Genomic DNA, 13,871 nt, shown 5'->3' with positions numbered 1-13,871 from the left:
AAAAAAAAAAAAAGAACATTCCATCCCAAAGCTAAGGAATATACATTCCTCTCATAGGCCTATGTAATATTCTCCAAAATGATCATAGCCTAGGACACAAAACAAACCTCAACAGAAGCAAAAGAATTATAATTTTACCTTGCATCTTCTCAGACTACAAGGTGTTAAAGTTGGAACTCAACTCCAACAAAAATGTCCAACCCCACACAAAGGCATGGAGTTAAACAACCTTAAGCTGAATGGGAGTTGGGTGGATGTAGAAATAAAAGAGGAAATCATTAACTTCCTTGAGCAAACAACAATGAAAACACAAGCTACCAAAACCTGTGGGATAAAAGAAAAGCAGTCCTGAGAAGAAAATTTATCCATTTAGATGCATACGTCTGAAAAAGAGAAATTGGGTTCATCAATAAACTGAGAAACCATCTTATGGAATTGGGAAAAGATACATAATCTAAGCCTAAATCTAGCAGAAGAAAATAAATTTCCAAAATTAAATCAGAGATTAATGAAATTGAAAACAAACAAAAAAATCAGAAAATTAATGAAATAACTATTTTTGAACAAATAAATGAAATAGATAAACTTTGACCAGACTAACTAGAAACAGAGAAATGAAATCTCCAGTAACCTCAATCAGAAATGATTAAGAGGAAATAACAACAGATACCACAGAGATAGAAGAGATTAACTCTGAATACTACAAGAAATCATGTGCTGAGAAATTTGACAATGTGAAGGAAATGTATCAATATTTGGAATCACACCCTCTCCCAAGACTTAGCCAGGAAGAAATAAATTTACTGAACAAACCAATTTCAAGCACTGAGATCAAAGAAACAATAAAACATCTCCGAACCAAAAAATGCCCTGGTCTGGATGGATTCACACCAGAATTCTATCAAACCTTCAAAGAAGAGCTTATTCCCATACTGCAGATATTATTCCAAAAAATTGAGGAGGAAGAAATCTTCCCCAACACGTTCTATGAAGCAAACATCACCTTGATACAAAAACCAGGAAACGACCCACAAAAAGGAGAAAATGAGACCAATTTCACTGATGAATATACAGGCAAAAATTGTCAACAAATTCATAGCCAATAGATTACAGTTTATCATCAAAAATTTGTACATCATGATTAAGTAGGTTTCATCCCAGGTATGCAAAGCTGGTTTAACATATGCAAGTCCATAAACGTTATTCGCTGTATCAACAGAAGCAAAAACAAACATCATATGATCCTCTCAATAGATGCAGAAAAAGCATTCGATAAAATTCAGCATCCTTTTCTATTTAGAACACTGAAGAGTATAAATAGATGGCATATTTCTTAAACTGATAAAACTATCTATGAAAAATCCATAGCTAATATTTTACTGAATGGAGTAAAACTGAAAGCTTTTCCACTTAGAACTGGAACCAGACAAGTTTGTCTTCTATTGCCATTACTATTCAACATAGTGCTGGAAGTTCTAGCCAGTGGAAACAGGCAAGACAAGGAACTAAAAGGAATCCAAATTGCAGGGGGGTAAAGAAAATCAAACTCACCCTGTTTGCTCATTATATGATCTTATATTTAGAGAACCCTCAAGATTCAACCACAAGACTCCTGGAAATCATCAAAATATACAGTACTGTTTCTGGATATAAAATCAATGTCCACAAGTCAGTTGCCTTTGTATACGCCAATAACGGCCAAGATATGCAGTTAATTAAGGACACATATACCCTCACCATAGCTTCAAAGAAAATGAAGTACATAGGAATATACCTAACAAAAAAGGTAAAGGACCTATAAAAGAAAATTATGAAATCCTAAAAAGGAAATAGCAGAGGATATTAATAAATGGAAGAACAGTCCATGCTCATGACTGGGAAGAATCAACATTGTTAAAATGTCTATACTTCCCAAAGCAATCTACTGATTCAATGCCATCCTTATTAAAATACCAATATTGTACTTTCAAAACTTGGAAAAAATGATTCTTCATTTTGTATGGAACCAGAAATAACCCCATATATCTAATACAGTTCTTAGTAATACAAACAAAGCTGGGGGCATCAGCATATGAGATTTGAGGCTGTACTATAAGGCCATAGTGGTCAAGACAGCATGGTCCTGGCACAAAAATAGAGACATAGACATTTGGAATCTAGTAGAAAATCAGGAAATGAAACTGATACCTTACAGCCACCTAATCTTTGATACACCAAACTAGACATACACTGGGGGAAAGAATCCCTATTCAATAAATGGTGCTCAGAGAACTGGATATGCACATGTAAAAGAGTAAAATTGGACCCACACCTTTCTCTACTCACAAAAATTGATTCAAGGTGGATAAAAGACTTAAATTTAAGGCATGAAATGATAAAAATCTTCAAAGAAAGCATATGAAAAATGCTGGAAGTTATCAGCCTGGGAAAAGACTTTATGAAGACTTCCATGGCAATTACAACAACAACAAAAATAAACAAATGGGACTTAATTAAACTGAAAAGCTTCTGTACAGCTAAGGAGACAACAATCAAAGCAAATTGATAATTTACACAATGGGAAAAGATATTTGCATATTTTGAATCAGACCAAAGCTTGATAACTAAGATCTACAGAGAACTCAAATTAATCAACATGAAAAAAGCCAACAATCCCATACATCAATGGGCAAGAGAGATGAATAAGAACCTTCTCTAAAGAAGACAGATGAATGGCTCACAATCATATGAAAAAATGTTCATCATCCCTAATTATTAGAGAAACAGAAATCAAAACCACCCTGAGATTGTCATCTAACCCCAGCAAAAATGAGCCACATCACAAAATCTCAGAACTGCAGATCCTGGCATGGATGTTGAGAGAAAGGAACACTTTTATACTTCTGGTGGGACTGCAAACTAATACAACCATTTCGGAAGGAAATAAGGAGAACTGTCAAAGAACTTAAGCTAGACCTCCCATTTGATCCTTCAATCTCATAACTGGGCATCTACTCAACGGTTAAAAAAAAAAAAAAAGTTTTACCTTAAGGACACTTGCACTAGACTATTTATCACAGATGAATTTACAATCGTCAAATTGTGGAAACAGCCTAAATGCCCACCACCCCAAGAATGGATCAATAAGCTGTGGTATATGTATACCATGAAATTCTATTCAGCCATTAAAAAAGATGGAGACTTTGCATCCTTTCTATTAACCTGGATGGGAGTGGAACACAGTATTCTTAGTAAAGCCTCACAAGAATGGAGAAACATGAATCCCTGTACTCAATTTTGATATGAGGACAATTAATGACCTAGTACATGGTGGGGGGGTGGGGAAATGGGAGAGAAGAGAGAGAGAGAAGGAGGAAGGGGTGGGGGAAAGGAAGAGCAGAGAGAGGGAAGGAGGGAGGGGGGATAAGGGAAGAGCAGAGAGATGGAAGGAGGGAGGTGGATGGGGTCTCAGTGTGTGACACACCATTTGGGGGCAAGACACAATTATGAGGGACTTTACCTAACAAATACAACCAGTGTAACCTGGTTTCTTGTATTCTTAATGAATCCCCAACAATAAATAAAAAGAAAATGAAGCAGATTCTTACTTCTTACCAAACATTTAGAAGAAAATATAAAAAAGAATTCATGCCTTTAGGATAGGGAAGAATTTCTTAAACTTTTCACACAAGAGACAACACAGAGGAGGAAAAATAGAAACTGACTATATTAAAATTAAAAGTTCTGGTACATTGAAAAATAACTATTTCCCAAAATTTCCCGGAAAGTAAAACATAATACAAAATTAATGTGTAAATAATTTATTAGGAAGCAGAACTGAGAGACAGGAAAAAACCACAAAAGAAAAAGAGGAGAGCCAAGAGAAGAATTTACTATCGAGTTGAACATCTTTACTCATGTTCTCTCTCATGGGACTGTTTTGTTAGACATTGGTAACACTTTTCAGGACTCTCTTTAGGGGTAGTAAGCAGATGGGCTTTTTCTACTAGTTTCCCACCTGATTATACTACTTTTACAAAAGTCAAACTTTTGTCTCATGTGATATTTGCTCTTTTGCACTTTCAGATTGTATTAAACCTATGTGAAACTTGAATAGATTGTTACAGTGTCTTGTGGCCACTTCAGTAACAGAAGAGCCCTGGGTTGGGATCAAGAAGTACACAATTTGGACCTAAGGTAAGGTGCTGTCAAACTGCATCTGCATAAAGCTGGTCATATCCAGCACAATAATGAGATCTATAGAGGTGGCAATAATAAGAGAAAGGTGAGGCCAAGAAGAACCAAAAAAGTGAATCAGAAGTATTGATATAGTTTACTCCTTCAAATACGAAACGCAGGATAATGGTTGTATCTACAGAAGGAGGTAAGGGAAATGAATTCGGAAGAGTTGGAAGGTGTAGAAATATCTTAAATGATTCTTGAGATACTTTATTAAGAAGAATGTGTTTCAACTCCATCCAGGTTAACATAAATGAGGTAAAAGCTTCATCTTTTCTTATGGATGAATAGTAATTCATGCTATACATATACCATAGTTTGTTAATTCATTCATGGGTGGATGTGTATTTGTGTTGCTTCCACAACTTGGCAATTATAAATTGAGCTGCAGTAAACAATACTAATATGAAACCAATATATAAACACAAATGATAAAACACAAAATTACTCTAGCAAGAGGAAGAGGAGGTAAGGGACTATTGGGGGTAGCGTGACTGGCTGCAGGAGGGAAGGCAATTGGCAGGATGTCACCTAATGTAAACAGTGTGAGGGTGCTCAGCGCACCCCTGGGTGAAGGGCTCAACTAAAACTTGAACTTTACTTTGGAAGTGAGAATGATATAACTTAAAAATTGTACCCTCATATAAATTTGAAATAAAAAAGAAAATATTATTAGTCACAGAAAAAATATTCATAATCAAAAAATGTCTTCAACCATATATGTAGTATTTTATTTCTTACAATCATATATAAAGTAAATAAAATGTTAAGACTTGAGAAAGCTGTATGGTACATAGACATGTATTTATTTCATCATTTTTACTTTTATTCTCTATAACATTCTGTATTTATTTCACCATTCTTATTATTATTCTCTATAGCATCCAATATGAATACTTTAATATAAAAAATTCAAAAAAAAATTTTGAAAAAAATAAACAAAAATTTCCAGATCCATTTTCTTTCAAATTACCATGGTTTGTTATAGTCCTGTTCTCATTTTTACATTTATAGCATTATAACATTCTTTATGAACACTCTTGCTATCTTATATTGGAAAGGTAGCTATTGAGTTGATATATTTTATACAACTTAAGACCATTGAGCAACTGTACCCCATGATTGCATTAACATACACGGCTATCATTTAATAAAAAAAAAAAAAAAGGAAAAACCTTTGTGATTTTTCACTCCTGTCAACAATGAAATTTTAAGATGTCATTTTTTTATGTGGCTGACTTCTTTCTCTATCAAATTTTTATGGTTCATTCCCCTGTTTCTTTCATGTGTTTGTTCCACCAGAGTCCTTCCCTTAACATTCTATCTTTAAGAAATATTTATAGCTCTCTCTCCCCCGCTCCCCGCCTTTCTCCTCTGCTCTCTCTCTCTCTCTTCTCTTCCTCACTGTCTCCTCATCTCTCTCCCCTCTTTTCTCTCCTCCTTTCTCTTCTCTTTTCTCCCCTCCTTGGTGCTGCTTTGCAGCCTCCTCCCCCCACCAATAAAGACCTTTAGTACAAACAAACAAACAAACAAAAAAAGAAATATTTATAAAGTTACCTTTTCTTACTCTACTTTTTATTCTTTGCAACACATTAGAATGCATATTTGTTGGTTTATTTTTGGTTTCTTACCACTAGAATGTAAGTTCTGTGATGAAAAACTATTGTGTAAATCTTTGTAGGGCTAGAATATAGAAGAGTATCTGGCATATTTTAAGTACTAAGTAAATACTTGATCAATATATGAATGAATTGAAAAAAGTAAGTGAATGGATCTTCGAAGTAATTTTACAAAGATGTCAGATTTATTGAAGTCCTTTTTTATTCTTTATATAAATACAAGGTGAGACAGAAAGTCAAAAAGACTGAAAATCTAGAAATCTTACTTATGTCTCTATATATGGATATAAATCACATCCACACATATACACACAAATTCATGCATGTGTATGTATATGTGCATGCACATGTATACCTATACATGTATATGTATGTCTATAATGCACATATGCAACTTTTTTTTTCACTTAAGAGAACATGGGGGCAGCACCTGTGCCTCAAAGGAGTAGGGCACCAGCCCCATATGCTGGAGGTGGCAGGTTCAAACCCAGCCCCGGCCAAAAAAAAAAAAGAGAACATGGACTTCCCTTTGCTTTGAAGAAGGAGAAAAATCCCCTAACAACAGGTAGTTCCATTGTATCTGCTTCATTCCTTAAGATTTAAGTTCTCTGACTTTTTAGAAAGACGCTAACTTTTTTAAGTTTGCCTCAGGAATATACATATTATTGTAATTTGAAGTTGTTCAAAACCCATTTGAACAACTAGATTTTTTGAGCATGGCTTTCAAGTTATTTAGTTAACATAATAATGGTTATTATAATAACACCTATGTACTTAAAATTAATCTTAATATTTTACAGTTACCTTATTCAATTTATTTTTTAAAGTTTATTATTAAATAGATAATGCCTGAAAACATTCTTATGAAGATTTTTTATAAACATTTAGAGGAGTGCAACCTAAATATCCTATTTCATACATAAGGTGACTCATCTTACACATATACCTTTGAGACCTCATTGCTTAACACTATGACTTGTTGTATATTATTACATTATAATTCATACAGTTGTTGAAATACAAAATTCCATGGGTCCCTTATGTTTCTGTAAAAAGAAGAAATAACTGTCAATTTGTTATGGACTATCTTTTCAAGGATGTTTATGGAGCAAACAGCCTGGAAAGAGGCAGTATCACTCTTTCCAGGGCAAAGGGCAGTTTTTCACTGTCCAATATAAAAATGATAATGTCTCTCTTCAATGCAAATTTCAAGAAAGTTTCTTTTTCAAAGATTACGATTCCTTAAACTTGGCTTTCCTCAAGGCTGATACATACCCACTGTGTGCAGCATCCACTTGTGTGTTTTTGTGTTACCCCTTTGGGACTTGGGTCAAGAGGAACAGAAACAAACATAAAACTCACACAGCTTTCTGTACCATGATAATAACTTTTTTTTTGTCTCTGATGCAGGAGACTCATGTTTCTAACCAGAATCCATGAAACTGTAGCAGGCTAACTTACTTTTGGCCAGTAGAATAAAAATTCTAAACCTTCATAGTCTTTGATAGCTTTTGATGATGATGGTAGAATGCTGAAAGAGACATGGCTCTCTAGAAGACACTATAAGGGCCTTGTAAGCCAGGTTACAAATATAAAATGATGGAAATTCACATCACTTTTCATAAATAAAGACAAACTTGCATCTTCATTAAAAATAATAAATTTATTGAGGTCCATTAGTGCTTACTCTTACAAAAGAGTGCTTATTCATACAAAAGTAACAGGGGGCACGAAGTGAAGGACTCTCACTTGTCTTATCTTATCCTGAGTGTTTAAGCAGGCATCCTCAAACTACAGCCTGTGGGCCACATGTGTCCGCCGGGTGTTTTTGCGGCTGCTGCCTGTCCTGCTTAGCTGCTGACTCATCCCACGGCCTACAGTCCAGCCCTCCAATGGTCTGAGGGACAGTGAACTGGCCCCCTGTTTAAAAAGTTTGAGGACCCTGGTTAGGGGCTAAGAAATATGTGACAGGAATTAAAGAAGCCACTCAAACTGTATGTTTCATTGTTCCTACTTTGCTCCAGACTGAATAAGGAAAAAATTTTATCATGACAATGGACTAGTGAGCCCTAGGCTCCAGCTGAAATGCTATGTGGCTGCCGTAACTAAGTCAAAGTATTCACAAAGATGAAACAAATGATGTTATCAATGAGTATATAGAACTTTTGGTGAATATATCATCAAAAGAGTATATCAATGAGTATATAGAACTTTTGGTGAATCAAAAACTTAAATTTCTCTTAGTTAAATTGTGAGAAGCTGCAAGGTTCTCAATGTTAATAATGCCATATTTATCTGAATGGAGCCACTCTGCCTCCATGTCTCCTGTTTCTTCACTCCCTTCTTATACTGATGTAAGGTACTTTAAGTACCAAGACTAGGCATGGAGTTTGTCCCCAAGAGGAAACAAGGGCTATATGCACTTAAATGAACATACTGTCCAACTTTAGAAAATAAAATTATTGATACTTTGATGATGCTATTGGATACAGATATTCAAGTCACCAATTTATTTTAATCCCATTGAGTGTGGGAAGACCAAGATTAAACTGAGGGGCTTCAGACTTGGTTCATCATTGGGAAGTGGCAGTTTTGGCCTGTTTAATATTGTTCTTACTTCTACAACTGAGTTTATAATAGAAATTAATGGTATACAGTTTTACTTCCTTATTTGTTTATTTTGGTGGGGATTATATCACATTTGGAAATGAGCCACATACAGAGAACTGCTAGTACCTTTATTATTTATTCACATGGTTAAATTTAGGAATTTGAGGAGTGAGGAGAGAAGGGAAGCAGAAATTTAGTCAATACCGAAAGTTGGGTTCATCCTGATGCCTGGAGTCCTTTGATAGTAACCTTAATTAAATGATGTAGTAAATAAAATAAATTTATTTGACCTTAACCTTATTGACCGGATTAACGAAAATAGCTGATGTAGTGGCATACATATGGGAAAATTTGACAAATCCCAAAATTGTGTGGAAATGAAGGGTGCATATTATTGGGAGACAATTTTCTATTAGTCTCTTATTTCCACACAACTTGAGGTCAGAAGCATTAACTTGTCTTTTGTTCTGGATTACTTTTTCAAGGGCAATTGTAAAAAATATAGCCTTCAAAGATAAAGATATCACCCTTTTAGATAAAAAGGCATCTTTGTTCACTGCCTAGTATAATATAGATAATGTCTCATGCTAAGACAAATTTGAAACAGGTTTTCTTACAAGCTAATATAAAATATTCTTGTTCTCTAAACTCTGAGTTCCTTAGCTGTGATAACAAGCCTAGTATGTGTGTAGCATCCAAGTAGTCACTTTTGCAGCACCTCCACAGTCAAGGAGAACCTACAAGAATATGTTTATAATGTTTTCTGTGCCATAAATAATAAAATTCTTCTTCTCTGACCCAGGAGTCTCATGTCTTATGCCAACATCCATAAAACTATGAGAAAATATCTCATTAACTTGCCAGAAGAGTAAAATCTCAGATTCTTATAGTTCTTGACATTTTTCTCACATTCTTTTTGTGTTTATTGCAGATTAATATAAGAATACACACAATTATAATATGCTGTTTCCATTCCTTTGTTTTGTTTTGTTTTGTTTTGTTGCAGTTTTGGGCCGAGGATGGGTTTAAACTCACCACCTCCAACACCTGGGGCCGGTGTCCTACTCCTTTGAGCCACAGACACCACCCTTGTTTCCATTTCTTAAGGTCTATTTGTAGTTGAATGCTTCATCCAGACGGGGTGTTTTATACACTTACATTGTGCACCTTAGGTGAAAGCACACCAATTCCTTCCTTCCTCCCTTCTTCCCTTTCCCTCCTCCCCCACATTTGAATTTAATTGTGCTTTTCCCTTGTGTAGTCTTGTAGTTGTTTATCTTTTGGTTTTATGTTAGTATTGAGTACATTGGATACTTGCTTTTCCATTCTTATGATACTTTACTAAGAAGAATGTACTTCAACTCCATCCAGGTAAATACAAAAGGCTTCATACTTTCAAGTATACAAATCATTTAATAATCTTCCTTTGGAAAATACAATGTTTCAAATATTTTGCTACTATACAAATGATTCAATAAGTAATTATATTCATATATATTTGTGCACATGTGTGTTTCTGTATGACAGAGTTTTTTTTTATATAATACCAATGCTTATTAAAAATATTTAAATGCCAAAAAGCTGTAATCATTCACACATCTGTCAGTACTTCATGAGAATACCCTTTTACTTATAATTTTTAAAAAATCTTGTTTTAAGATTAATTTCCTGATTACTGGTAAGACTGATCTCCTTGTCATGTTTATTGACTGTGTTCCTTCTGTTAATTTTCTTTTTTTTTCTTTATTTTTTAATTATTGGGGAATAATTGAGGGAACAATGAGCCAGGTTATACTGCTGGGGTTTGCTGGGTGAAGTCTCTCTATTAATAGTGTCACACCCTCAAGAAGTGTGTCACATACTGGGGCCCCAGAGGCCCCTCCCTCCTTCTCTCTTTCCCCTGCCCTATGCCCCTCCCACCACCATGTACTAGCATCAATTTTCTTTATATCAGAATTGAGTACATTGGTTTCTTGCTTCTCCATTCTTGTGATGCTTTACTAAGAAGAATGTATTTCACCTCCATATCATACATGATAGATTTTCTTTTGGATAATTTATTTTTATTGAATTATATAAACTCTTTATATAGAGAAATATTTTTATTCCTTTGTTGTATATTATGAAAATAATAGGTTTTAGTTATTTTATTTGTCATTGAGGTATGCTAATGTTGTATAAATCACATAGAAATTGGGTGCAGAGGCAAGATGGTGGACTGCAGCCAGCTTTCCACAGAGGCTTCCGTACAGAAGGAGAGTTAAAAGACAAAAGTTTAGTAAGTAAACCGATGGTTTAGAGCTGAGCCAAGAGAGAAGGTTGAAGAATGCACATCAACCCTGCTGAGGCAAGCAGTGACCCCAAGGATATACACAAAACATACTGATTCCATTGCCAAGTGGACAGGAGTCCCCTCCCCCATGAGAAGGACACACAGTAAACTCCATACAAACAAGTGAGCAGAGTTCAAACATCCCCCCATTCTATCCCATGGGAGAGACCTTATAAAAACTGGACCTCCTACTCCTACTAGGGTGCCATGGCACTCTCCTACCAGGCATAAAACTGTATAAAACTATGCATATTCTCTATCTGCAACTCTGAACTTCCAGCACTCCCCTCCACTCTCACCCCAAGGTCTGGAAGCCTGTCCCCCATGGAGCCCAGATTATTGGGCATTTTCCTGAGAGGTGTGGGAAGGGGAAGGGTTCTTGTTCATCTGTGCTGATTCTGCAACACAGGAGTAAGGAGAGGACGGTCAGCTGAGAGGGAAACATACAGGAACAGTGGCAGTGACCCAAGGAACAGAGCAGCAGCAGCAGCAGGAACAATAAGGCTAAAGCCCCTGGGGCTATTCCAGATAGACACACCCTGTATCTCTGGGTAACCAGAGGAAACCAGGCACCTTTTCCAGTAGTAGCCACTGGTGGACAAATCTGGGATGTGAGTAAAGGGAAGGTCTAAAGGGGTAGTGGCCTGGGTGGAGCTCAGGGACTAGAATATGTGCACACAGAGCCAGCAGATACCCAGGGCAGGGATGAGCCAGAGGACTGCTTTATAGAGGCTAAGACGCACCCAGCCCTCAGAGGATCATAGCTGGAGACAAAGGCGGGCAGGCAGAGGTTGGAATTGACAGCTCAGTGTGAGGTCTAACTGCTTGCTGCTGCTAGGAACTAAGTCATGGTTTCTGTCACCTCAAGCAACGTTTGATCTGCAGGAGAATATAGCCAGGACAGTAATAAATTCTGAGAAGTTGTGCTGTTCTGCCAGCAATATTTGTCACAAGCAGGGCTGGAACTGAGTGAACCACCCAAGCCTCCATTAAGCACCCGAAGTTGTCAGGCCTCACCTCCTCCTGCTGGGTAGTGGCAGAGAGCAGCAGCCTGGCTGAGGAGACAGATCTACCTCTGACTCAGGCAGGCACAAACCACCAGGGAATCTGCTTATAGGCAGGAACTGGGTCACAGCACTGTGGGGTTACAAGGATGGGTTGTGACAGAGGTACAAGGTGGGGAAGGAGGCATCAACCTTCCCAGACTAAATTATTTGCTGGGTTGGTCCTTCTAACCTCACAGAGCAACAGAGCAAGTCATACCTGAGCTGCCAGCAGACCCCTGCTATCTAGCTGCCAAAGACCTTTTGAATTCCCAACCTGAAACCAGTGGTGACTTGGACAATTGATTTGGACCTCTTGAACTGGGCCAATCACCCACAGACTATCCAAAGTGGTACCCTGGATGTGTGGTTCTGGGAAGGTTTGATTTTCCTTTCCCAGTTATTGCATGTGGGGGGTGGGTGGACTTAATTTCTGTTATTTCTCCACAGCTGAGACTTCAATCAGAGTAACTGATTTGCTAGGAAAGAACAGAGTCCAGCTTTAAACAAGACAGAGCCACTTATCCCCACCAAACCAAGAAGGCTCGCAGCTCCTCAGGCTGTAGTACTGTACGGGTCCTTAGCAAAGCTCTAGGGGAAAATGTACAGACTGCAGTCACAGCCTCTGGGCAAAGAGCTAGCTAATCACTACTCCTGGAGCCCCAAACCTAACTTTTCCTTATCTGCTCACCTAGCCAAACAGTGTAAATTAAGCATGGGGTGAAATCAGCAGAAAAACTCTGGTAACATGAATAACCAGAGTAGATCACCCCCCCCCCGAAGGATATGGCAGATGCAAATGAAGATCCCATCCATAAACAGACGGTTGAGATGTTGGAAATGGAGTTCAGAATCTGGATAGCAAATAAGACCAACAGAATGGAGGAAAGGAGGGAATCCGAATTTCAAGGAATTAATCAAAACATGTCTCAAGAATTGAACGATTTCAAAGATAAAATGAATAAAGATTTTGACACATTGAGGGAAGAGTTTGCTGCCCTCAAAGATCCAAAGAATACAGTAGAATCCCTCAGAAACAGAATGGAGCAGGCAGAAGAAAGGATCTCTGACATTGAAGACAAAGCTTCTGAACACACCTAAAGCTCAAAGAGGAAGAGAAATGGCAAGCAAAAATAGATCATTCTCTCAGAGAGTTCTGGGATAATTCGATGAAATCTAATTTGCATAATAGGAATCCCTGAAGGTGATGTAATTGCTTCATAAAACCCAGAGGCAATTTTTCATGAAATTATGAAAGAGAACTTTCCAGATATGTCAAGAGATTCTGAAATTCAGTTAGCAGACAGATTCAGAACCCCAGTGTGACTTAACATGAAAAAGACATCCCTTGGCATATCATAATCAACTTCACATAAGTTAATATGAAAAAGAAAATTCTAAAAGCAGCCAGAAGTAAGAAAACCATAACCTAAAAGGGGAAGAATATTAGAATGACTGCAGATCTCTCTGCTGAAACCTTTCAGGCTAGAAAGGGTGGTCATCAACTTTTAATCTCCTAAAACAAAATAACTTACAGCCTAGGATCCTGTATCCAGCTAAACTGAGTTTCATTTATGATGGAGAAATTAAACACTTTAATGGCATTCACATGTTGAAGAAATTTTCCATAACTAAAGCAGCTCTCTAGGATATTCTCAGACCTATCCTCCTTAATGACCAGTACAAACTTCCACCACAAAAGTAAACTCACTCAGAAATTTTTGATCAAATTTCAACTTCCACAGTGGTGAAAAGATTAAAAATGACCACTGGATTTTCAAAAAATTTGATACTCAAAATTTTACCATGCTTATAAATGTTCTCAATTAATGTGAATGGCTTAAATTGTCCTCTAAAGAGGCACATGTTGGCTTACTGGATAGAAAAACTCAAACCAGATATCTGCTGCATAGAAGAATCTCATCATTCCTAAATAGACTCAGGATGAAGGGAGGGTCATCTATATTTCAGGCAAATGGAAAGTAGAAAGAAGCAGGTATGCAATTTTATTTGCAGATACAATAGGCTTTAAAACAACAAAAATAAGCA

The sequence above is a fragment of the Otolemur garnettii genome, unplaced genomic scaffold (genome assembly GCF_000181295.1).
Source record: "Otolemur garnettii isolate 467f Iridium unplaced genomic scaffold, OtoGar3 scaffold00125, whole genome shotgun sequence".
Classification (NCBI taxonomy): Eukaryota; Metazoa; Chordata; class Mammalia; order Primates; family Galagidae; genus Otolemur; species Otolemur garnettii.
The sequence above is the reverse complement of the archived record's forward strand: the minus strand, read 5'-3'. Positions refer to the sequence as shown.